Source organism: Tetrao urogallus (assembly GCF_951394365.1).
Source record: "Tetrao urogallus genome assembly, chromosome: Z".
Taxonomy (NCBI): Eukaryota; Metazoa; Chordata; class Aves; order Galliformes; family Phasianidae; genus Tetrao; species Tetrao urogallus.
Genome location: NC_136816.1, coordinates 35975942 through 36001169, shown reverse-complemented (window position 1 = coordinate 36001169; position 25228 = coordinate 35975942).

The window sequence follows — 25228 nt, the reverse complement described above, 5'->3', positions numbered from 1 at the left end:
GTAAAGTTAAAAGTCATATTATTATAAACATGCAAAAAAATTTCTCAGCTCTCAGTGATGACTCACCAAGGGAATACAACTTGCAAATAAGATACAACCTAGTAACATGGAAGAAGACATAACAGCCAGTTCTTTTCCAGAAGCAGTTGTCTGTCAGGACTTTGTTCAAAATATTTGATTAACCAAAAGTTCCACCTTTCAACATAATTCTGAACATACGCTGTTCAGTTCTCTAAAAAAACAGATCAGTTTAATTGTCCTTAATGCTCTTTTGACAGCTGGAATTCAATTCCATCTTTCTAATTTGAGACTTCTACTAGTACATACAATTCTGAATAGTTGAGTTTTGACATGAGGAGTATTGAGAACCATCTGAAGTACTAATAAGCTGATAAGTCCATCAAATAATGCTTTATAGAAGGTTTAAATAATATGTTTTCACTCCTCTTTAAAATGTTTTGAAGTTCACAGATGATTGATTTAACACTGTATTCTTCTTAGCATAGACATCATAGGATGTACAGTGTGCAGAGCCTTACTCCAAATTTTAGCCATGCTCTACATCGTGAGTACTGGGCTATACTCAGAAACTCTTGAAGGGATTTCATAACATTTTTCCAGAGAAGTTTCTGGCAGTCTGAGTATCAATCTTGTCATTCTTTGATGTGGCAAAGAATGCACATTTTCCAAGAAGTCAGATATTTTGGCCAATGTGGAACTGCGAAGCAAAGAGTTTGGATGTTATTTCGTCAGTCCTTTTGTAGAAGCTTTTTACAGACTGATGTTATCAATTCTTCTAGACAAAGTGCTTTCAGCATACTCAGGTGAATTGCTGCCAAATTGTTCCCAAAGAGGAAAACAAGGTAGATTTCTTTTTCCATTCTCACTCATCTCTAGGAAGATACAGATTTCTGTCTTGGAACTTGGGCTTGAAACTTCTCCATTTGTATGCAAGAAAACCGTGTAGTTAGGTAAAATATCCATTCATTTTTAGTAGGTGAAATATTTAGAATATCAGTTAATAACATGTATTAAAAATTAAATTAATTACAAATAAAAAATGACTGATATTTTTGTGTTTGTTGGCTGTGGCAAGGCAACTTACAGGTTCATATTCGTACAGGCTATATAGGATTCCCCTACATGTAAGTACCAGGATTAAGTTCTGGAAATATTTTCACTTTGTATATTCATAAGAATCTTTATGTAATCATTGGCAAGAGCTAACAGCAGACCTTTGACATTACAACTCTGAGCATTATACTAGCTTGAAATGTTTCCTGTCATGTAGAAGAATCCTGCGATAGATTTACAGTTTCCTCCAGAAGGACACAGTATTATCTTGATTTCTCCCAGTGACGTTTACAGAAGCCACAAAGCCATGTAATCATTTAAGCTAAATACTTGCTTGGTAATAACAGTGTCATCACTCCTTATAGTAGAAAGTAGGTGCCAATTACACCAACTCTTGACTGAAGGGAATTGGGTGTCATGACTTCCATCCACAGGTGATGGAATCTTCTCTGAGACAGATATTTATACACCCTTGAGAAACATGTGGAAATGGCAGCGTGGTTCTTGATCCTCTGAAGCACTTCACTGAATGATTAAAAAATTAACTGTATTCCAGTTTCATAGAACAGTAGAATGGCTTGGGTTAGAAATTATCTTTAGGTTCATCTTGCCTAATTCCCCCTGCTGTGGGTAGGATTGCCAGGCCCCACCCAAACTGGCCTTGAACACATCCAGGGATGGGGGGTATTCGTATGCAACCTATTTCAATGCTTCAACATGCTCTGAATGAAAAAAATTCCTCCCAACACCAAGCCTCCATCTCTCTACTTAAAAGCATTCCACCTTGTCCTATCTCTATTAGACTGGATAAAAGGTCACTTTAGTCAATCATTATCTTCTTTACAAGTTTGCTTCAACTAATAGGAGGGAACAGTGAGGTCTCCCAGGAGTCTTCTGTTTTCCAGGCTGAACAAGCCCAATTCCCTTGTCTTTTCTTAGGAGGAGAGGTGCTCTGATCACCTTTGTGGCCCTCCAAATAGATGTAACAGCTCCAAATGTTTCCTGTATTAGGGAATGAAGACCTAGATGCAATACTCAAGATGGGGCCCAAGAGGGCAGAGTAGAGGAGGACAGTCAGCTCCCTCCCACCCTTCTTTTTGTGCAGCCCAGTTGGGCTTTAGGGCTGCAAGTGCAGAATGCTGGCTCATGTCCAGCTTTTTGTCCACCAGAACTCTTCTCTTCCACTGATAGTTTAAACAGGTAGAATTTCACTTTTCTAGGATTCAGGGTCCTCTCTTTGCTCTTTGCCAAGCTTTTTTTCATTGAGAACATAAACTCAGTTAAGGTGTGGTCACTACAGCCCAGACTGCTGTCAGTCTTAACCTCTTTAACAAACTCTTCTTGCACTGGTGAGAACCAGGTTCAGTAACACTTCACTTCTAGTTGTTTTTGCTGATACCTTGACAAGGAAGTTCTGCTCTACACACTCCAGGATTTTCCTGAATTCTTTGCAGCTCACCATTTTGCCTTACCAACAGACATTGCTTTCAGCAATGTCCTGTCAGTGGGCGCCACTGAAAAACACCTGGCATCTTTCTCTTCCTTACATTTGTTTATATCACCCCTGAACTTTCCCTTCACAAGGTTTCTCTTTCACCTCCTTCTTAGAGGAGAGGTCTATCATTCATCATGGTAGTCCGCCATTGGATTCTTTCTGATATGTCCATGTCTCTCTTGTACTGGCCCAGAATTGGATATGGTATTCCACGTGCAGACTCATCAATTCTGAGCAGAGAGCAAGGATGATCTATTTTGACACGGTGGTGATAACTTCGCCTAAAGCAGCCAAGTCTTCTTAGCAACAAGGTCACATTGCTGAGCCAACATTGCAGATAAACACGGTAATTCATGCTCTGTAAAATCTCCTTGAATCAGACCTTGAATCAGGCCTTACACTATCTGAGAATTCCCTTTATAAGCTGACAAGAATGAGGATCACCAACAATGAAATTAAATGACATTTTAGGTGCTTTTAATGTTATTTTTTGTCCTTCAGCTGCCAAATTGCTGAAGATGTGGTGGTCGAGGATCATCGTACTTCCTGGATTCAGTACTGAAGTGACGTTCCTATGGTTACAGTTGAAATAATTTTCTATGTAAATTACAAGATGTTAATATTAATGTTGAAGTTCAGACACATAAGAAACTTGTAAGAAGTAGGGGCAGACAACTGTCTCAGTGTTTTCAAATTATCATGCAAAGTTAAACCAAAATTTTAATAGATATGAAGTAGTTATGTTGATTTAGTTCAATTAGGATCATGCCCAGACAAAATCACAATAGTGATCTGGTTTTCTCTGTCACACCCTTCAGATTTGTTTTTGAGTGTATAAATATGTGTATGAAGCAACTGTATTTTGACTAAGAGTTGACTCAGATGCTTTCCAGAATTGTAATCTTCCAAGCCATAATTTATGAAGAGTGTATTTAAAGAACACAGAACTTGTGTGAAATGTCTCAGAAAACAGCTTTGGCTCTCTGCTGCTTATGTAATTTTTCTTTAATACATAGGATCGTTTGTTTAAAATATTGCTGAATATATACAGTTTCTTTTTAAAAAATTTAGTCTTATGTTTTACTGAAACAACTCTAGCCTGAAGTTAAAAAGGGAGCATAGATGAGCTCTGACAAAATCTGACAAAAGACTAAATATACCTCCTCGAAAAAAAAAGAAAGCAGTTAGTAATATTTTGCATTTGTTGGATGTAGTTTCATAGATTTGCAATAGCAGAAGGCTATCTGCACTTTGCAAAATGATTCTAATTCATATCTCTGTGTTAAATTATTCTAATTCAGACCTCTATGCTCAATTAGAGATTGAATGCTCTCTATTTTACACCAGATATTGAGCAAATCAGGTTAACATATCTCTCTGAATCTACAGACTTTTTTTTTTTTTTCTTTTTTTTAAATCTTCTTGATCACTTTTGCCCTGCCAGCCAGGATTGGGCAGTATTATTTTCTACCCATCAAAGTGCAAAAATCTCTGATAAATTGCAACAATAAAGGCTTCAAGCATTACAATCAATACTTAAAGGAATAATGTAAATCCAGCTTGTGTATGATTTCAGAAATGAGTTCTCTTGCAAAGAGCAAAAGATTGAGGTGCAGCAGCACAAGAGCATCTTTTTTTTCTCTTGCACCTTCTTCTCCCCACACACACCCCCAACATGGTCAGAGCTATAGGAGAGTTACAATAATGTGCTAAAGTTGCTTTGCTTGTATTGTGAAGTTATCACTGTTTTTTTCCAGCCTCATTTAAAAGGATCCAGAGAGACATTGTGTCTCCCAGGGCTCTCTAAAAATCAAGTTAATGGTATTCTCAGTCTTTAGACATATTTACACATCCTCCATCTGCTTGGAAAGAAAAAGACAGATTTCAATAACAAAAATTGTACAGATCTGCCTTCAGGCAACAGAAAATGCATGTAGTAAGGGAATTGAACATGGAGAGCACAGGAGTGTTTAGATCTTAGCACTTATTGATTGGAGACTGTAAAGGAGATGTGAAGGATGTGTGAAAAATCCTAAATAAAAACATAGAATAACATACAATGTGGTTAAGAAAATGTTCTTGAAAGGAATGCAACTGTCACCAAAGAAAATGGTAAAAGGAGGTGGAATGGAAGAAATGGATTGTAAGAATGAAGATAAGCAGCATTTTTTATCTGCAGTTTGGTTCAGGAAGCATACTGTATTCTGCGTTTCAATCACTTGGGTATATTACATCAATTCAAACAACAATTTAAATGCACAAAATCTACTTTCCATTCTCTTCTTTCTTTCCTTTCAGGTATATTTCTTTATATTTTTACTTTGAATGAGGTCAAACTCATCAGTTTGGAAAGATAAAAAGAATATTCAACTTGAAGAGACAGTGGAAGAGTCAGAAATAGCAAACAGTAGTCATGCTTTTGATACTCACTCATTCAAATACCATTACTAATTATAAAAATACTCTTCACAAATATCGCATCTGTAGAGTGTGTAATATTTGTTTTCCAAACTTTCCAAACGACATAGAGGGAAAAATATTGACAAAGTCATAAACTGTATTTTTCGGGTAATTCCATGATTTACTGGAAATATTACTTTCAGCTATGCACATTGCAACACCAGACTCAAAGCCTCTGAAAATATGGGCATACTTACTTCTTTTTTTCCTTCTTTTGCGTTCAAATTATTAGAAGTAGTGATCCTACGTAAGCTCCAGTTCCCAGTTTCTACAGGAACCATGTTAGAATAATTACTTTCACTGAACTATGAAGTACATAGTAAAAGCAGAAATATTTTTGTCTTCCCTACTGCCTCTAATAACTCGATAGCTTTAAAGCTAGCAACCACCTAATTCCTAGAGAAAAAATTCTCATTGACCGCTTATATCAATTTGTTTTTATGCCACTGTTGACACTTAAATGACCTTTAGATTGGTGGGAGATCGCTCACAAGCGTTTAGTCTCAAAGTGTGCTTATGAATAGCAGTCATGCCCATTTTAGAATCACAGAATCACAAGGTTGGAAAGGACCTGCAAGATCATCCAGTCCAACCATCCTCCCATTACCACTGCTACCACAAGCACTAAACCATATCTCGCAGCTCCTCATCCAGGCACCTTTTGAACACTGCCAGGGACGGTGATTCCACCACCTCACTGGGCAGCCATTCCAGTGCCTGACCACTCTCTGAGAGAAAAAATTTCTCCTTGTGTCTAACCTGAACATCCTCTGGTATAACTTGTGGCCATTTCCTCGGGTCCTGTTTGTTGCCTGGGAGAAGAGGCCAAACCCCTCCTCATCACAACCTCTCTACAGGAAGTTATAGAGTGCAATAATGTCTCCTCTGAGCCTCCTCTTCTCCAGACTAAACAATCCCAGCTCTCTCAGGCCACTACACAAGTAGCCACTACACAATTCAAGAATACTGTGGTCCTCTATAACACACCGCCTTTTTTTTTTTTTCCCCAGAAGGCTTACTAAATGCACATATCTGTTCAAGCCCTTTTTACAGAAAAGTAACAGTTGTATCTGTCACTCCAGTATTCCAGACAATGTGGTCAGAAATTCTGCATTTGGATATTAAAAAAGGAAAAGAAAAGAAAAAAAAAAAAAAAACAGACCAGCCTGGAAATTTCTTTTCATTATTGATTCAAGAATCTAAATGTTAAACTTTCATGAAAGAATTAATTAAATTTTGTAACTTAAACCCAAAAAATCCTGAAGTATGATTTTGGTTTGAGCTAACTGTTACTGTTCATGAATGAAATCTAGGAGAATAATTAATAAGTCCATGAGAATTTTACAAGAGCTGCTCTAAAAGTAATACCTTCTGTTTTATTGGCCCAGAGCATCAGAGGCTTGGCTGTACAGGATGTACCTTCCCACCAATATTTCACTATGTTTTGTTGCAGTGCAGTAGATGGCAGCAGATGACAAAATGGTGTCTGACATGGCAGTGCATATGAAACAAAGATGTGCACCAAATTACTCCATGCAGAAAAAAATGGCATCCATTGACATACATTGGTGCTTGTGGAACATTTGTGGAGACCAGTGGATATGAGCACAGTGAGGTGTTGGGTGGTGCTTTTCAGCAGCGGCAACAGAGACAGTTTCTCACCTTCATTGGGGCAGATCATTAAGAGCATAGCAGGCGGGTTCTTACTAATTGCTGGTGAAAATGCATAGCTAGTACTGGTGATATATTGAAAACTGATGTTTTGTAAATAAGAATTTGCTCTACCAGGTAGTATTATTGAGCTCTTTGCTTCTGTTGTAGTTTCCATGGAAATAAATAGAAGTCAGGATAGTTAAAAACAAACAAACAAACAAACAAACAAAAATCTCAGAGTGTAACTAAGCCACTACTAAAATCCATCATATGTATTCTGCTTGAATGCCTTTGGGTACAGAACCAGCCTGGTCTTGTCCCTTTGCCTCCCTCACCTTAGATATTTATAGACATTTATCAGATTCCCTCTGAGTCTTCTTTTCTCAAAGCTGAACAGACCCAGCTCTCTCAGCTTGGATGAGGTACTCCAGGTCCTTTATCATCTTTGTGGCACCTTGCTGGACTCTTTTCAGGAGACCCTCCAGAGTTGGTGACTCCACCACCTCCCTGGGCAGCCCATTCCAGTGCCTAACCACTCTTTCAGAAAAGCAGTATTTCCTAAGTCCAGCCTAAATCTCCCCTGGCGCAGCTTGAAGCCATTCCCTCTAGTTCTATCACAAGGTTACAGGAGAGAAGAGGCCGACCCCCAGCTCACTACAACCTCCCTTCAGATAGCTATAGAGAGCAATAACGTTTCCCCTGAGCCTCCTCTTCTTCAGACTGAAAAATCCCAGCTCCTTCAGCTGCTCCTCATAAGGCCTGTTCTCCAGAGACCTCATCAGTTTTGTTCCCTCCTTTGAACACGTTCCAGGGCCTCAATGTCTTTCTTGCAGTGAGGGGCCTAAAATTGGACACAGTACTCAAGGTGCAGCCTCACCATAGCTGAGTACAGGGCGACAATCACTTCCCTTTTCCTGCTGACAACACCGTTTCTGATGCAAGCCAGGATGCCATTGGCCTTCTCGGCCACCTGGGCACACTGTCGGCTCATGTTCAGCCGAGCATCAATCAGTACCCCCAGGTGCATTCCCTCTACAAAGTCTTCCAGACACTCCGCCCCAAGCATGAAACATTGCCTAGGGATGTTGTGGCCAAAGTGCAGGACCCAGCAGTTGGCCTTGTTGAATCTCATCCCATTGGCTTCAGCCCAACTCTCCAGCCTGTCCAGATCCCTCTGTATGGCCTCACTACCCCCAGGCCGATCAACACTTCCAGCTAACTTGGTGTCATCTGCAAACTTACTGAGAGTGCACTCAATGCCCTCATGCAAGTCATTAGTAAAGATATTGAAGAGGACAGGACCCAGCACCAACTCCTGGGGAACAGCACTCACAACTGGTCACCAGCTGGGTTTAACTTCATTGACTACTACTCTCTGTGCCCCGTCTCCCAGCCAGTTCCTGACCCAGCCAAGTGCGTACCTGTCCAAACCATGGGCTGTCAGCTTCTGCAGGAGAATACCACGGAAGACAGTATCAAAGGCTTTGCTGAAGTCTAGGTAGACCACATCAACAGCCTTTCCCTCATCCACCAGATGGGTCACTAGATCATTAGAAGGTGATCAGGTTGGTCAAACAGGACCTGCCCTTCATGAACCCATGCTGGCTAGGCCTGATCTCCACAAAGATGTTCTGCCCACTGACACCTAATATGCATCAGTTGTCTGAAAGAAACAATATAGTTAACAGTCACAGAAAATAAATTTTAATATATCTTATAAATATCTGAATAAAATGACTTCCGAGAAGGTTCACAATCAGACTAAGATCTCATCTGATTCCTCCTTTCTTCCCAGAAAAGCTTGTAGAAAATATAATTTTCAAATGTTAACTGCATTGTGTCATTCAGCAGTGGAGCTGACACATAGCCTCCTTCATTTGCTGACCTAATTTAACAGAGAGTCATCTCAAAGGAGAGCCGTTTAGTGACTCTTGAGGACAGAGCATAAGAAAGAGATGAGGGATGAAATTCTGCCATATGCTATAGCATATGTACAGTAACATTCACTACTTACACTGCAATGAATTTGTCAACATGAGACTTCCCAGTTTAAACATACCATGATAAATTCCAAACTCCATTTCTCCTAAATAGCCACATTTAAGTGAAATTAAAACAAAGAAGTTGTCCCAATATTAGTATTCATCATAAAATCTAACAACTCATCTAAATATCATTTTTTAAATTTAAATGCTGCTTTCTTTTATAAATGACATTATCAATATTATGTCATCTGATGGTACAAAATACACCCAGTAACATACTCCATATCCTTTTGCATGGGTTTTGCATGGGACAGGATGAAGTGCTTAACTGATTATTATTTACCATTTGTGCCTGCAGTCTTCTTCCAGCCTACAGATAGGTAGCAGTTTTAGTACTAAAAATAGTAGGCAAATTATGTTCCTACTCAAAAGAATTTACAGTCTTTGACTACTAAGAGATTTTATATGTGCTTAAAATTTCAGGGGGTTCAACTGATTACACTACAACTGCAGATGTTCTCAAGTTCTTAAGTTTATAAAAAGATCTTTGTGTCTAGGACAGTATTGGACAGATCTTCTGCATTTATTTAGATGATTAAACTTCTCTACAAAAACATGCTACATATGTGTACAGTATGGAGTCGGAACATAATTTAATCTATTTTTAAGTGAAAAGGAATGACATTATGTAGAAATAGTCTAAAATATGTTTTTTGAAACTGTTCTTTGCAGTTTCAAAATTTTCAAAATTTTCAGAACTGTCAGAAGTCACATTGCTTGCTTTGCAATAGAACAAAATCAGCCTCCAAGGCTAGTATTTTCAATTCTAAAAAATATTATCAATTTGATTTGTTCAATGATCAGGGTAAAAAAAGATAATCACTGAAGCAAATAAGTCAATGGAAACAGTTCCAGAAGACTTATTTTTCACTCGTGACTATTAGTACCATATGAAGACATACTGATACTTTAGTGGGCTACCCATTATAAAGAGATTATGTCCCTGTAAGTAGGTGTTATTCAAAGAGGATTTGAATTAAAATAACTTCCAAGTTAAGGGAACTGGGTTGAGGAATGTGAACAATCAGAGAGGAAGTTGTGGGATGGAGATTGATAGTGGGAGGGAGAAAAGCTGATTACTTCTTTATGTCTCTGTTGTTTGTTTGTTTATTCATTTATTTATTTATTTTACTATGCCCTTCATTTCATTCCTCAGATACAGAACCAACAGAGTTATACTGAAATAAATGTGATTTCATCTGTACAAGCAATGCAACCTCAGGTATCAGTAAGAAATAAGAACATCTAACTTACAGCTACTCACATTTCTTTAGCCAGCTATAACATATGCCTGCTTACCATTAGATTTGTAGTAGTATTCTATCCCTAAGACTAAATATATTCTCTTTCTGTAGTTCCATGAATTAGAACTGCTGACGGTTCCATTCCTTTGTCACTACAAATGTGCAACAAATATCATTTTGTGAATAATTCAGGAGATGCATACACACTTCAAATCCTGCTGCATATTGTATAGCAAATTGAAGACTAGTGGCATCTGTGTTACTCTTCAAAAAGAAGAAAGCAGGGGCTCAGCTTTCTTAATTACCAGGACTAGTGTAGCTTTAGGCTCACTCTATGCTTTATTTCCCCTAATTGTAGGTGATATGCTCTTTACTGATAACTACAAAACTCCTGATTTGATGAGGATTAGTTAATTCTTTTACCATATTATAAATGTGCTAATTACTCTTACTAAAGGTTTAACACAGGATAATGCAATACAGTTGTCCATCAGGGTTCTTTTCTTGACATGAACGTAACGTAGTGTAAACTGCCCATATGTTATAGCATATGGTAGAATTCCAGTATCTCTTCATACACCTTATTCTTTCTCAGTATAAACAACTGGCTTTTTCATGGGGGATGCTGAGGCCACAGGTTTATTGATTTTACACTTTTTCTAGAGGTAATTAACAAGGTATCACTGCTAAAAAACAAGATAAACTGTAAATTATCTTCTTACAGGAGGGGAAAAAATTACAACAATGCAAAAGTTACATGAGGCATATGCAATTAAGCCTGACTTAAGTGGAGGGGAAGGGAGAGGAGAGGAGTGGAGAGGAGAGGATAAAAAGCAAACTTTAATAGACACAGTTAACAAAGAAAAAGAAGATTGGGTATTTTCCCTATTCCCAGCCCCAACCAAACCAATCACATTAACTGAGAAGTAGATAGTAAGAACTTTCTTTTACAATTCTGTTCTCAAATTCTATCAGTAACTGGGTTTAGTGGACCCACTATTATGGAACTGAGAACACTTCATTTAAAAATCACCTTCAAATTTACGTTAGATTTAGAAAAATGAACTTCTATGCCAAGTGGTCAAAATATTATTAGACTCTTTATTTAAGTTGCACTTTACTTTAAAGGAGAATCAGAAGTGCATCATTCTTGCTTACTTGTGCACCTGTGTAGTCCTACACCATACGATCACAGGAATAAAACAAAAAAGAACCTCAATTACTATTTCATAAACAGAAAAATTGAAGACTACAGAATGTGTAAGAGCAAATAAATGTTAAATGCTGATTTATGGCAGGGAATTACCTTGCAGATGTCACACTGGCATCTCATATTTTCATACTTATCATAAAGAGTACACAGTAAAATCATGATTGCATGTTATATAAAGAGCAGTAGTCAGGTTAGATGAAATACTGATTTAAATAATGTCAATCTTTGATTATAATTTTGAGTAGTTCAAAAAATAATCCTACACAAACTATAGATGTAAAAGTTTGATCTCCTAGCTGGATGTCTATTATGTGTCAGGAGTGTTTCTGGCAAAGTTACAGAGCCAAATTCTCTGACATGATCAGAAAAAAATAGAGGACTGAAATATGAGCTTGGAAAAGGGTTTTTCTTCTCCCCTGGTCATTTTTTGTTATCAGCTTAAGTAAGCTTTTCATGTGAAGTTTAGCATACTTATAGAGCAGCTGAAATATTTGCATTAGGCTGCAGGTTTTTCAGAGATATGTAATTAATTAATTAATGTGGAAATGACATTGTAGAAATGATACTTTTTTCAATTTTTAATTGCATTGTTCCTTCAACTGTACACCAGTGAATTTCGTGACATAAACTGAGTTTATCAAACCAGATTTCTGAACGAATAGGACAGATATGGACAAAAGCACTTGAATTAACAAGTGAATCTACTAGAAGATTAAAATAAAATAAAATTGAACTTAAGTAAGTAATCTTACATATAATTACAGGTCCATAGTCTTTCAAGCCAGGTGGGATCATTTTGACAAGGCACTTATGTCCAGTATTGATTTTGTCAAGACAAATAATTCATGAATTAATTGTAGTTTTTCTTTCAGAAGGATATTCTGTCTTAGTTTCAGATGGGAAAGAATCCACTGTAGGAATGCTACTTGGTTATTGCAAAGCTCATTACACTTATTAAAAATTCACACTTCAGTTCCAGTATAGCTCTCCTTAGTTATCGCCTTGAAGCAATATTGGAGGGGCTTTATACCTTTCCCCACATGAGTAATTGGAAACTGGGATTAAATTGTCTCCTGCTTGTCATTCAGATGAATTAAACATAAACTTCCTAAAATTCTATTTTTTAATTACTCTGAATTATTTTTTTCTCTTCCCTTGAATCCCTCTTTTGACTCTGTGATAAATCACTTCAAATTTTTCCATATCCTTTTCTGAGTGTGATAAAATAGAATAGGGAAAAAAAAATATCTACTTTTTCCAGCTTATTAAAAAATATAGTACCAGCCATTAAAATATATGACTGTACTGTATATGCTTGTAGAAGATAGGCTAATGACACCTAGGCACATCTCATTTTGTTGTAGATTTTACATTCTTGTATTATTATAGCAGTGTAACCAGTACATCAATTGTAACCAATATGTTAAGGTGTACCAAGAATGCCTCATTCACATTTTTCTTCACATTAATTTGGTCTACATGTTAAAGGTATTTACTATTATGTTTTTAATATATATGTATTATAACCCAATCAACATCTTCCAAAAATACCATGGGAGGGTGGTAGATTTACAGCATCTGATGTTCTGAGATATATTTACAAACATATCTAGAAATTCAACAATTTCTACCTGAAACCTGTGAGTAAAATAAGATACATTTTGTAAATTCTTCTTTGTTATAAATTATAGTAATATTTTTCCAAACTGTCACTGAAAATAATTTTCCAGATTGCAAATCAGGTTAATCAGAGTTTGTCTTCAGATACGAGTAAGTACCCCACAAACCAAGTATTTACTGAGTTTGAAGATCTACAGTAATTCAAACATAACCAATACATAAATATTTCCAAGAGTGCCTTGTTCTGAGTGACAAACACTGTCAGAAAAAAAAAATAAGAAAACAGTCTAAATCTTCAGGAATCAGATTTGGAAAACACACAAGTATAATAATAATAATAACAATAACAACAAAGGCATGTTCTTAACATATTTTTATGTAGCTAGTTATGACTGTGATTTACCAAATCAGTGACATGCTTGATTCCAGTTGGTAAGCATACGGAGGCGAAAACAACCAGAGACTTTTCTTCATAGTTCAGTCAGATTGAAGCAGATTTAAATATTCCTCGAATTCAAATATTTTATTACCTCTTTGTTTAGTTTTCACTACAATACCCGAAATAAACTGTTACTGAAGCACAAATATAACTGGCCATTTCACAGTAGAATCAAGAGTTTTGGGAAGCATTTTTTGATCTACACAGTTAAGTTGATAATCTTGATAGAAACTTGACTTGTAGATTTCTGTTTCATACAGACAGGGAAAAAAAATGCAGAGAAAACTGAAACTAGCTGCTGTCAGCAAGTTTCAAAATTGATCTCTTAATATTCACAGTGTGTAAGACTCAGCCGAGCTCCTCCAGGTACTAGTAGTGAGTACATTTGAAGTGAATTACTTTCTACAGAAAATAGAAGTTAAAATGGCACCTTTCATGTGTGTACATGTGGGGATTACTCTTTCCAGCTTGCACAGTGAGTGCCGTTTTGATGGATAGTTGACATACTTCCCAGTTTTATGGAGCTAGTCATGTAGGGTCCTATTTGTATATCCACCTAAAAAAACATAATTTTTTCAGCAAGCAGTCTGCAGATGTAGATGTCCTGCATCTACAGAGCAAGCTCATCTTGATGATGTTAATGCCTCTGTATCCCAGTGTGCAGGTATGTCTTTCAGACAGAACAGCACTAATTTCATTACCAATTAGCATGGAAAATCACTGACTCTGTCACATCTATGTTCCTGTTAATTAAGAATTTAAAGACTTTAATGAAAAGGATGTAGAGAAATTCAGAAATTTTTTGACACCAGGAAAAACATATCTCAGGAAATATGTGGGGGCAAAAAAAAAAAAAAACTCATAACAAAAAAGAATGCAATTGCATTCTAGATATGATTAATATGACAGGCATAGAAAAGACACTACATGAAGTTATTGCTCATAATAGCAGTAGAGTTCCTTTTGGACCCCATTTAAATGAATTTTACTTTAAGTTAATTGGATAAGAAGAAGTACTACAACATCTATTTGCTGGCCGTTGTCTGAGTTTTAAGACAACTCATTTTTCTATTTGAGATTTATGCCAACTAGGCGTTAGATATCTGTAGTTCCTTCTGGTCAAAGAGCTCTCTGAAAACAGATAGTACTTTAGCCTTGGACAAATGTGCTAAAATGAGATTCTCCCTGTTCAGGCTGTGGGAAAAAAACTGTGGGTTTGTGTATGCATGTTTCAGGGAGGTCTTTTTTTCGGTAGAAAAGAAAAGACTTCAAAAGTGTCATTGTACAGTGAAATATTTATTCCATTAGAAACAGCTCCTTCATGTAAGAGAGATATGGCAAGCAAACAGTAAGTCTTAAAGTCACCGTAGGGAGTCTCCCTGTATATCTTTCTGATGTGATAAAAGCAGCAGGAAATATCCTCTCTGATTTAGTGTTTGACAGACTCATGTCTCTGTCAGTCTGAAGGCACAAAAAGCCTGTTTGGAAAATGCATGATGACTCAAAGTTTTTACTTATCAATGAGCTGAAAGGTATTGGAGAAATCTAAAGTTTATTAAAAGAACAACAACAAAAAAAAAGTAAGAATGAGAGAGACAACATTCAATGATCTTATTCAAAAACTTCAAGAAATAACAGGGCAACAATCACAAAGACGAATTTAGAGAATATAACAGCAATCCAAACATTCTTTATTCTTACATTCAGTCAACATCACTGCCAAGTGAGAAATCGTGAAATTTTCAATCTTCTTCTTCTGCATATTAATATACACAAACATCAGATTTATTTTGCAAAACAAAATCAAACGGTTGGGACAGGTTTGACTGTAGATTGAGTTTGGAACAGCAAAATAGATGTTGAACATCAAGAGAAGTATTTAAGCACAGGATCAAAGGTTGCTCAGGTTTCATCAGCCACATAATATATCAGTTTCAATTTTCTCTACTCATTGTCACCCACAAAATACTTTTATGCCTGATCCATGGAAAATGTGCTCCAGAACTTATTTTTAAATAAGAGTGACTCTGGTGAAAGTAATAACACCAGAACCTTCCTCTACTCCTACCTCATCCTTGTGGTGGAGAATCAGATCTTTCATTTATACAATAGCATTTTTATGGTTTGCTATGCCCTTCTGGATTTTTTTTTTTTTTGTTCTGTTTTGTTTTGTTTTTATCTCACCTGAAAATCCTTTGATAGTGATGAATCTGCCCAAGAAAGACTACTGATAGGCATTCGAACTGCTGTATTTCACTTCCTACAAACACAAACCATGCCCTGTAACATAAAGCTTTGATATTTTTCCTAAAATAATCCTATCTCATCTACCACCAAGCACATCCTTATTGGATAGAATGTCAAGACTAGAAAATTCATTAGTCATTTCTAAAATGAACTGCAAAATGCAGACAGCAATTTATGACATTCAGACAGTTACTAAAGGGCTTTCTATTTTTTTACTGCTTTTATCACTTCAAATTTTGGATATTCCCTGTCTCTGTATTGAGTGAATCTTTGCTTCTTCCATTCACACTGCCAGCATCTCTATTTTGACCATACGTTAAACATCCAGCTGGCATTTGCTGATTTGCCATTAGCCAGAAGTCTGGAAGTTTTTGTCAGCTGTTACGGGAAAAGTTATGCTGCTTACTTGTGTGTGTGTGTGTATACAATATTATATGCACATATTCATATACATATATAATTCAAGAAAGAAAGGCTATGCTCCTTCTATAATCTTTTAATATTTCAGTTTTAAACTAGCAATCAGCTTCTATGAGAGCTAGCTTAGTTCTTTGTCGCTGGCTAGTAAGGATTCTTGGAATATAAATGTATGCAATAAGCCAATAATTTTGCCTACCTGTCTGCTGCTCTTCAGGGTATCTCAGTTCTGGCGAACAGACAAGTAATGGGAATTAGAAGGAGGGGAAAAAAAAACAGCAGTAAAAATATAAATCACAAAAGGAAGGAAATCCATTTGGTCCTTGGCAGCAAAGACACCGCTCAGCTAATCCATGCTGAGTGCAATCCAATACTCTTTTATATAATCCTGTTCTTGTGGAAGAAAATTAAAGTTTAATGCAATAACGGCTGACACAAATCACTTTTGTTGCCCAGAAGCAGATTAAAGAATAGTTAAAATCATGCAAATCTAATTTCTTTCCGTTGTTGTGCTATTTTATCCAGTGACATCTTTATTCTTTAATCTGCAGCATCAGTTTTTGATTATTAAACATATATTCTCAATGTAAGGGAGATTTTGACATGGAGAAAAGGGAGAGAAAAAGACGACAGCCAAGAAAGACTTAATCAGGTCTTAAATGCTACATGTTAAAGCTCTTTCAAAAATCCATAAATTTTTCAGAGTTCATATAGGTCCTTTCCCTTAATCAATCTGTGTCAAGGGGACTTTGAAACAAGCATAAAAGTAACAGAATGCTATCAGTCATAACTGGAGCTGTACAGGTCACTCCCACTACCAATCATTCCTGTGTAAATATGCATTTGTTTTTCGGTAATACACTTGAGATCTGTCAGAAATGGGAGAAACTGAGAAATTCTGCAAGAGAGACAGAAATATAAGAGACTAGCGTTGATCCTGATCTCCATCATTACTACTCCAGCAACAAACTACAAATCCTTCTTCATCAGCAAATTGGACTGAAAAAAACAATCAGATGAAAGCTGATCTTTGGCTGAGTTCCCTCATGACAGAAAAGGTTACAACTTATCTGAAATTTGAATCAGACTTGAACTGTACTGAAACAGGCTTTTCATTTTCTCTGTCCTCATCCATAACTGCTATAAATCCTCTCAAAGAAGTCAGAAACTTCCTTGAGTATACTTCATTACTGATGACATAACATAATGACAGTCTTATGTGTAGAGAATGCACAGTTATCATTCTTCCCAGTAGAGTTACCAAAGAGTCACCCAAGGTGCTTGACTTGAGAAGTTAGTGAAATAAAATATGGAAGTGGAAATATTGCATAATTCCTCGAGTATTTCCCTTCTCCACACTTGTTTTTGCAGCAATATTTCTGCAGGTGTATATGAACAATGGTTCAAGAATGGAAGGTCTACTGCAGAAAATAAGTGAGGTTAAAACCACATCCTTTAAAACATGAAAGACTTTCATATCATTTTCATTATGTATTCATTCAGATTGCATGAAAGGAGAGGGCAGCACCTTGAAAGAGCTTGTATGGGAACTGCTGAATCATGACCTGAACCTCTGATTGATCACCTGAGGCAAGCGATAAGTCAGCCAAGGGAGCACAAGTGAAGGCAATTCACCTGTGCTGCAAGAAGGGGTGGAGCCTGGCTCCACTGCTCCTAGACCCATTTAAGAGCTGACTACCAGTGGGGAAGGGTCTCTTCTGGAGATCCACTCCATTGGAGTTTCATAAGTAAGCACGGACGTGGGTAAGTGTCCTATCCTCTTTTTGTTATTATAACCTGCTTTGCTTAACTCTCTTGTTTACTTCATAATTTTAGTATCTTAATATTCATTGACTATACAGATCTCAAGGCCTCCTCATAGTTAGGTTTAAAGAATTCTTCAGAAGAGTTATCACAGCAAGATATTTGCCCCAGAAATGCTGCTTTGCCAAGTTCAACTGAAAGGAAATAAATCACAGTATGCTACAGATTGACAGACAGAAGGCCACTATGGAGTAAAAGAAAATAAAATTGTCCAGCTTCTTTTATACCTCAGTCATAACCATGTAACTCTTTGGCTGAAGCTGTTTCATGTCAGCTTACTATCTGTTCTTACCTTCAGCAGAAGATCAGCCCATGGCCAATTGTACCAGCATGACCAAAGGAAAATGGCAACTTCCTGAATTTTGATGTGTGTGCATACTCAAACTGAGAACAGCACTTCAATCATCTGGATATCTTTTGGAAAGACCAAATGGTGAGCTGCAAGAGGTCCAGGGGGCTCCTGGAATGCACTGATAATCACTTTCTGGTCCAGGTGTTGGACAGACTGACCAGAGATGAAGGTTTGCTGGACCAACTGATCACCAATGTGGAGGAAATCATTAAAGGTGCTAAGATTGAAGGCAGCCTGGGCTGCAGTGACCACGCCCTGGTTGGGTTCCTGATCTCAAGGGATGTGGGCCTGGCAAAGAGTTGCGTCAGGACCCTGAACTTTGGAAGAGCCAACTGTAAGCTGTTCAGTGGACTGATGACTGAGATCCCAGGGATGCTGTCTTTAAAAACAAAGATGTTGAGGAGAGCTGGCTACTCTTCATGGATGCCTTCCTGAGACCACAAGATCTCTCCATCTCTCTGAATAAGAAAATGGGCAGAGGAGGTCGGAAGCCAGCGTGGCTCGGCAAGGACATACTGGTTGTGCTGAAGGTGAAGAAAGGTGCATACAAGCTGTGGAAACAAGAATGTTTCACCTAGGAAGAATAAAGGGATGCCGTCCGGACTTGCAGATGTGGGATCAGGAAAGCCAAGGCTCAGGTAGAACTGAAGATGGCAAGGGACTTGAAAAACAACAGGAAGACATTGGCCAGAAGAAACAGGTCAAGGCAAGTGTACCTCCTTTGGTAAATGTAAAAGAAGAACTGGCTTCAACGGACGAAGAAAAGGCTGAGGTACTCAATGAGTTCTTTGCCTTGGTCTTCACTGGTGGCCAGGATTCCAGTACTTCTCACATCCCTGAGCCTGCATCCCTAAACCTCCAGGTGGAGACCAAGGTGACTAATCGCCCCCACTGTGAGGGCAGAGCAAGTGCTCTTTAACATCTTTATCAGTGACATCAGTGATGGAATCGAATGCACCCTCAGCAAGTTTGTGAATGGCACCAAGCTGAGTGGTGCAGTTGGCACGGTAGAAGGAAGGGATGCCATTCAAAGGGACCTCGTCAGGCTAGAAAAGTGGGCTCAGGTGAACCTAATGAGGTTCAACACAGCAAAGTGCAAAGTTTTGCACTTGGGCCAGAGGAATCACAGGCATTTATACAGACTGGAAGGAGCAGTCCTTGAGAGCAGCCCTGTGGAGAGGGACCTGATAGATGAGAAGCTTAACATGAGCCCTTACAGCTTGGAAAGCAAATGGTATCCTGGGCTCCATCGGAAGAGGAGTGGACAGGGAGGTGATTGTCCCCCTCCACTCTGCTCTTGTAAGGCCCCATCTGGAATACTGCATCCAGGTCTGGAGCCCCCAGTACAAAAAAGATGGGGAGCTGTTGGAGAGGGTCCAGAGGAGATGATCAGGGCGCTGGAGCACCTTCCCTATGAAGACAGGCTGAGGGAGCTGGGCTTGTTCAGCCTGGAGAAAAGAAGGCTGCGGGGTGACCTCATTGAAGCCTTTCAGTACCTAAAGGCAGCCTACAAACAGGAGGGGAATCAGCTCTTTGAAAGGGTAGACAACTGCAGGACAAGGGAAAATGGTTTTAAGTTGAGGGAGGGGAGATTTAGGTTGGGTGTCAGGGGAAATTTTTTACTATGAGAGTGATGAGGTTCTGGAACAGGCTGTCCAGAGAGGTTGTGGATGCCCTGTCCGTGGAGGTGTTCAAGGCCAGATTGGATGGGGCCCTGGGCAGCCTGGTCTAGTATTAAATGGGGAGGTTGGTGGCCCTGCATGTGGCAGGGGGGTTGGAGATTCATGATCCTTGAGGTCCCTTCCAACCCTGGCCATTCTGTGAACAGGGAGACTCTCACTACTTGATTAGTCCTCTTTACACTCCATTTTTTTTTTTTTTTTTTTTAAAGGACACTGCTTCATTTTGGGCACATAGGGAACTTATTTTAATTCCTGGCATGTGAGAGCAGGCTTACAGAGTGTATGTCAGGATTTATATGTTGTTATGAGGAAAGGCTTCTAATAATCATGTATTATCAAAAGTGCATTTAGAAGGACCAGAACATTTCAAATAGTGAGAGTGAAATTGTCTGATATTCCCTCTTCACCTCTTTTGCATTCACTTGAAGAACACAACAGCATGCTTTATTACAGTATGCACAGTGATCTACTCTAATTACATAGGGTCTTTCAGCAATAGCAAAATTAAATCACTTTTATCTAGAGTGCCATTAGATCTCTAAAGTCTTACTTTGCTGGGCTACTTGTGTTGGCTTCTTCTGCATATTGGAAATGTATTAAACACAGTGCAAGAGCTGTGTATGCATATGTGTGTGTTTTGAAGGTTTTTCTTCCTAATCCCTTTGCATCCTGCCAAGCTTAAACTGCAAATATCATTATCACAAAGGCAGTAGTTGAATCCAACAAGTGGGATAATAAACCATGACATTTCTAGCACATTTAATTGTACTGGGAGTACTGGGATGCCTTTCAGTACAAATATGGTTTCATTTGATGTCAGCAACAGGGCCAAAGATGTTGTTCCTATTCTGTATCCACATGCACCAGGGTGTAAAGTTCCTACCTCCAATATGCTTTATGATTTTTCAGGTGGTGAAACCTCAGACCTACATCATTCCCATCTTTGCTGGTTCAGCTGCTGGGTGGTGACAACCTGCTAGACACTGTGTCTGGTCTAGCGCTGATTTACAACATAATAGAAATAGGGTATTAGCATGGTATTCCTGTCCACCCAAACCTAAAGGGCATTGGTAGTTGTAGGAGAGGTGTTCAGGAGGAAATTGCAACATATAAGGATTTGCTGTGAGCCTATTGCCAAGACAGTTCATAAATTTAAGTGAAACATTACATCTGTGTTCCACTTTCTTTTCCTCTTCCTTATGACAACTTTAGTAGCTGCTTTTCTGAATAAAAATCTATCCTGCTGTTCCAAGAGCAAGACATATTCCTCATTCTACTTAGAATTCTTTCTGTTTTTAAGTATAAATATTAAAGTTGGGGAAATAGATCTAATTAAAAACCATACATTTTTAAAACTCAAAATTAACATCTTATTTACATTCAAATTACTATATCGATTTCAAGTTATCTATTTTACATCCATATGAAATTCAGAAAAAAGAGACCAAAACTTTCCTGCTTTTTTAATGAATAACAATAACAGAAGCAATAAATCTTTATCTCACACAATTTGAAGTTTATAAGGTCTTGTTCCTTTAAAAAACTGAGTCTTTAGGTCTAGTTTACTTGAAAACAAGCTTCTTTCATTATACGATATGGTCATTAATGCTTCATCATTGTAGAATGCTTGGTATGCTGTATTTCATGATGTGTAACTTTTCCCAGCACTAGATACCACAATGGAAAATTTAGAGAAAAAGGAAGAAAGAAAATGTTTAAACTACAGATTCAGAAAGAGGAATCAATATATAAGTATAAAAGAAATTTCTAGTAACTTATGTTGGATGAAAATTTTCCTTTTGAAGTTGGACAGATATAAACAACAGTGACATCAGTGTAGTCTAAGAATTGTAACTTATTTTTCCTTCCTCTTGCTACAAATTTTTTATTTTTTTAAGTAATAATAATAACAAATATAGATATGTTTGATATTGAAGATAGAAACCAGCTCCTTGTTAAGGAATTAATTAAACTCCTTCTAGTTTACTGTGTTTTGCAAGCCTCCTAAATTATGAAAATATTCTTTACAGTGAATCAAATATCCTTACCTGGCTACATTAAAGCCTTTGTTCCTTTGTCTCAGTTACTTCTGTTCTTCCAAGATATTAAAATATGTTCATCTGGATCAAGTGAAATACTTCCTTGCCAAAAGTAATGTTATATTAATTAAAAAAAAGAAAAGCAAAATGTTCAGGCAAGTTTAACCTTCTTTTCCACTGATGTCAGTGGTAAGTTTTTTTTTTTTTAATGACTTATACAAAATTTTAGGATGATAATGTTCTTGGTCTTGCCAGTCTTTGACTTTTGCAAGGCTTACTAATTCAGAATCAGCAGAAACATAGCAGAAAATTATCCATGAAACTTGATGAATTAACTCAAGTTTTAACTTCATAGCAGTGTTTGCATCATGTGTAGAAATCTCATACACTTTCAGTTAGTAGGCATAAATTTCTATATTTGTGGTGTTTGATTGCAAAGTCTCACTGTCTTCAATTGAATCATAGGGTTGTTGGGTTGTTCTAAAAGGAACCTTAAATCACATATTTTGAACCTAATCAGGCAGGGGTACTTCCCTCTACATCAAGTTGCCCAAAACTCCATCTTACTTGGCCTTGAACACTTCCAGGGAGGGAGCATCCATGATTTCTCTGGGAAATCTGTTCTTCAATCTCACCACCTTCACTAGTAAATAGTTTATTCCTTATATCTAGTGTTAATCTCTTATCTTTTAGTTTTAAGTTTTTATGTCTTGTCATATCACTTCATTCCATGATAGAATGTTCCTCTTCATCTTTCCACATGATCCTCTGAAAATACTAAAAGACTGCTATAAGACCTTTCTAGAGCCTTTTACCCATAAAATAACCCCCAACCCTCCTAGTCTGTTTCATAGAAGAGAGGTTTCTTGGCCATTTTTGTGGTCCTCCTCTGGACCTACTTTAAAAGATCCAAGAGATTCATATGCCAGAATACCCAAAGCTGAACTCAGTACTTCAGGTGGGATGTCATGAGCAGCGAGGGAGAACCACCTTACTTAATGTACTGACTGTATTTCTTTTGATGCAGCCCGGAGTATGATTGGATTTCTGGGCATCTTTTTTTAACTTAAGCTCAATTCTTCATTGACCAGTATTCCCAAACCCTTCTCCATAGAGTTGATCTCTCCTGACTCATTTTCCAGCCTGTATTCATGTTCGGATGAAGCAGGAGCTTGCACTTAGCCTTCACGAGTTTCAAGTGGATCCCCTTCTCAAGCTTGTCCAGGTCCCAGTAGATAGCATTCCTTCCTTTCATTGTGCCACATTCACCATTCAACTTGGTGTGATCTGCAAATTTGCTGAGGATGCACTCAATCTCAATGTTTTTGTCACAGATACAGAAGTTAAATTGCACTGATTCCAATACATAGCCCTGAGATATACCACTTGTCACTGGCCTCAATCTGGACATTAAATCATCAACCAGTTCTTTGAATGTAACGATCTAGCCAATTGCTTTCCCACCTAGTGGCTCATCTTTCAAATTCTTGTCTCTCTGTTTTAGAGAATGGAATGTTCTGTGTAACAATATGTAATGCTTTGCACAAGTTTAGGCAAATTACATCATTTGCTTTCCTCTTATCCACCAGTACTTTAACTGCAGTAGCAGGCCGCTGTAAGGGCCAAGCCTCGAGTCACCGTTAGTGTGAGACTGAACAACACCCAAGAGACAATTAACTCACATGAAGGAGCCTGGTGTCCTTTTCCGTAAACTGACTGATGTCTCAACCACCCATGGAAGAATCTAGAACAATGCCCAAGAAAACTTAAGTCATGACAAAGAGCCTAATGTTACTTTATTCAATTTGACAGATGTCCGTTTTTTCAACCAGTCCTGGAAGCAGAGCCAACTTCAGTTCCAAATAGAAGCTAGGGGGGACCATCCTTTCTATTTTTCCTTTGATACTACAAATAGAAGCTAGAGAGGCCAGCCCAGCCTTTTTTGCTGCTACTAACCCTCTTCTCACTCCTGCTACTTTTGTTTTCTTTGTTCTATGCCACGTGGAACACCCTTATTCACAGACCTCATGCTGGACAGATAGTCACTTTCTCACTTTTGACCTCATGTTCTTTCTCTTTCTCTATTTCTCTTAAAGTTGTTACGTAACATAAGGCTTCCTTGAATTTGCTGTAACACTGCACAGATCAGGTAGATACAACTGTGACAGGGCCAAGACGTGTAGTATAACAGTTTTACAGAAATGCCTTATTAAATCTGATGGTTTTTTCCTCTTATGTATGGTTCTTGAGTGTTGTTTCACTTTGATCAAACTAAAGGGATTTACGAACCTTGTCAGCTCCTCTCTCCCTTCACAGGAGGGATATGACAGCCACTAAATATGTCAAGTATGATTTTCCCTTAGTGAAGCCATGCTGCCTTTTCTATTTGCCTTAGCAGAGTTTCCAGGTGGATCTGCTCTATGATCTTTTCTGGAGAAGTAGTGAGACTAGCTGGCCTGTATTTCCCTGGTATGCATTACTGGCTCAAATTCAATTTTTCTTCTGTGAATATCTCCAAGTCCTTCTCATTGAGGTTTCTTTCAATCCATTCATCACGTGATCTGTACTGATACTGGTGGTTGTCCCTGCTCAGACGCAGACCTTTCCACCTAGCCTTGTTGAACTTCATGATGTTCATATCGGTCCACTCTGGACTGCTTCCTCTCCCTCTACTGTATACTTCACCTCAAATTCAGTACTTCCTTGTTAATCATCATCTATGCATTAATGCAATAAGCCTAGAAAGTTGCTCATGGAACATCAACTTCTTCCCTCTAGAGAACTTTAGGATGTCTGTTACACTTAGACCTTCATAATCAAAAACACTAAAAATCCTGTAAAATCAAGATACATTTTAAGGTTTAACAGCAATGGTAGCTCAAAATTCTACTCATGTTCTCACAGAACTTTATATACTCAGAAATGAAAGCTCTGACCAGTGTCTCCAACTCAGGCATGCAATAGAACACAGCTTGACACTAGAAACCATGAGAGCATGGCAGCAACTACTGTTCAGATCTACTCAAGCATGTTCTAAATTTGGCTGTTTCTCAGTTCAATTTTGCAGTCTAATCCCATGCCAACAATGAATTTCAACTAATAGGTAAAATATTAGCTTATAAGGGACATGAGGGAGAACAGTTTTTATTGTATGATTTCTACTCTAGTTGCACTGTCTTTGTTTTACAATACAAGCATTTATGATACACTCATCAGCTTCTTTTTATCCATATCTTGAGGTTGACCTGAAATCTGTTGGGTTTTTTTTTGGTTGTTTTTGTTTTTGTTTTTTTTTTTTGTTTTTGTTTTGTTTTGTTTTTATTGTAATAGCTCAATCCTTGCTGAATAGACTGAATTTAGTAAAATCAGGCTATGTACCTAGAATAATAACTTCTCCAGGCTTACTTCTCTCTCTCTCTGTCTC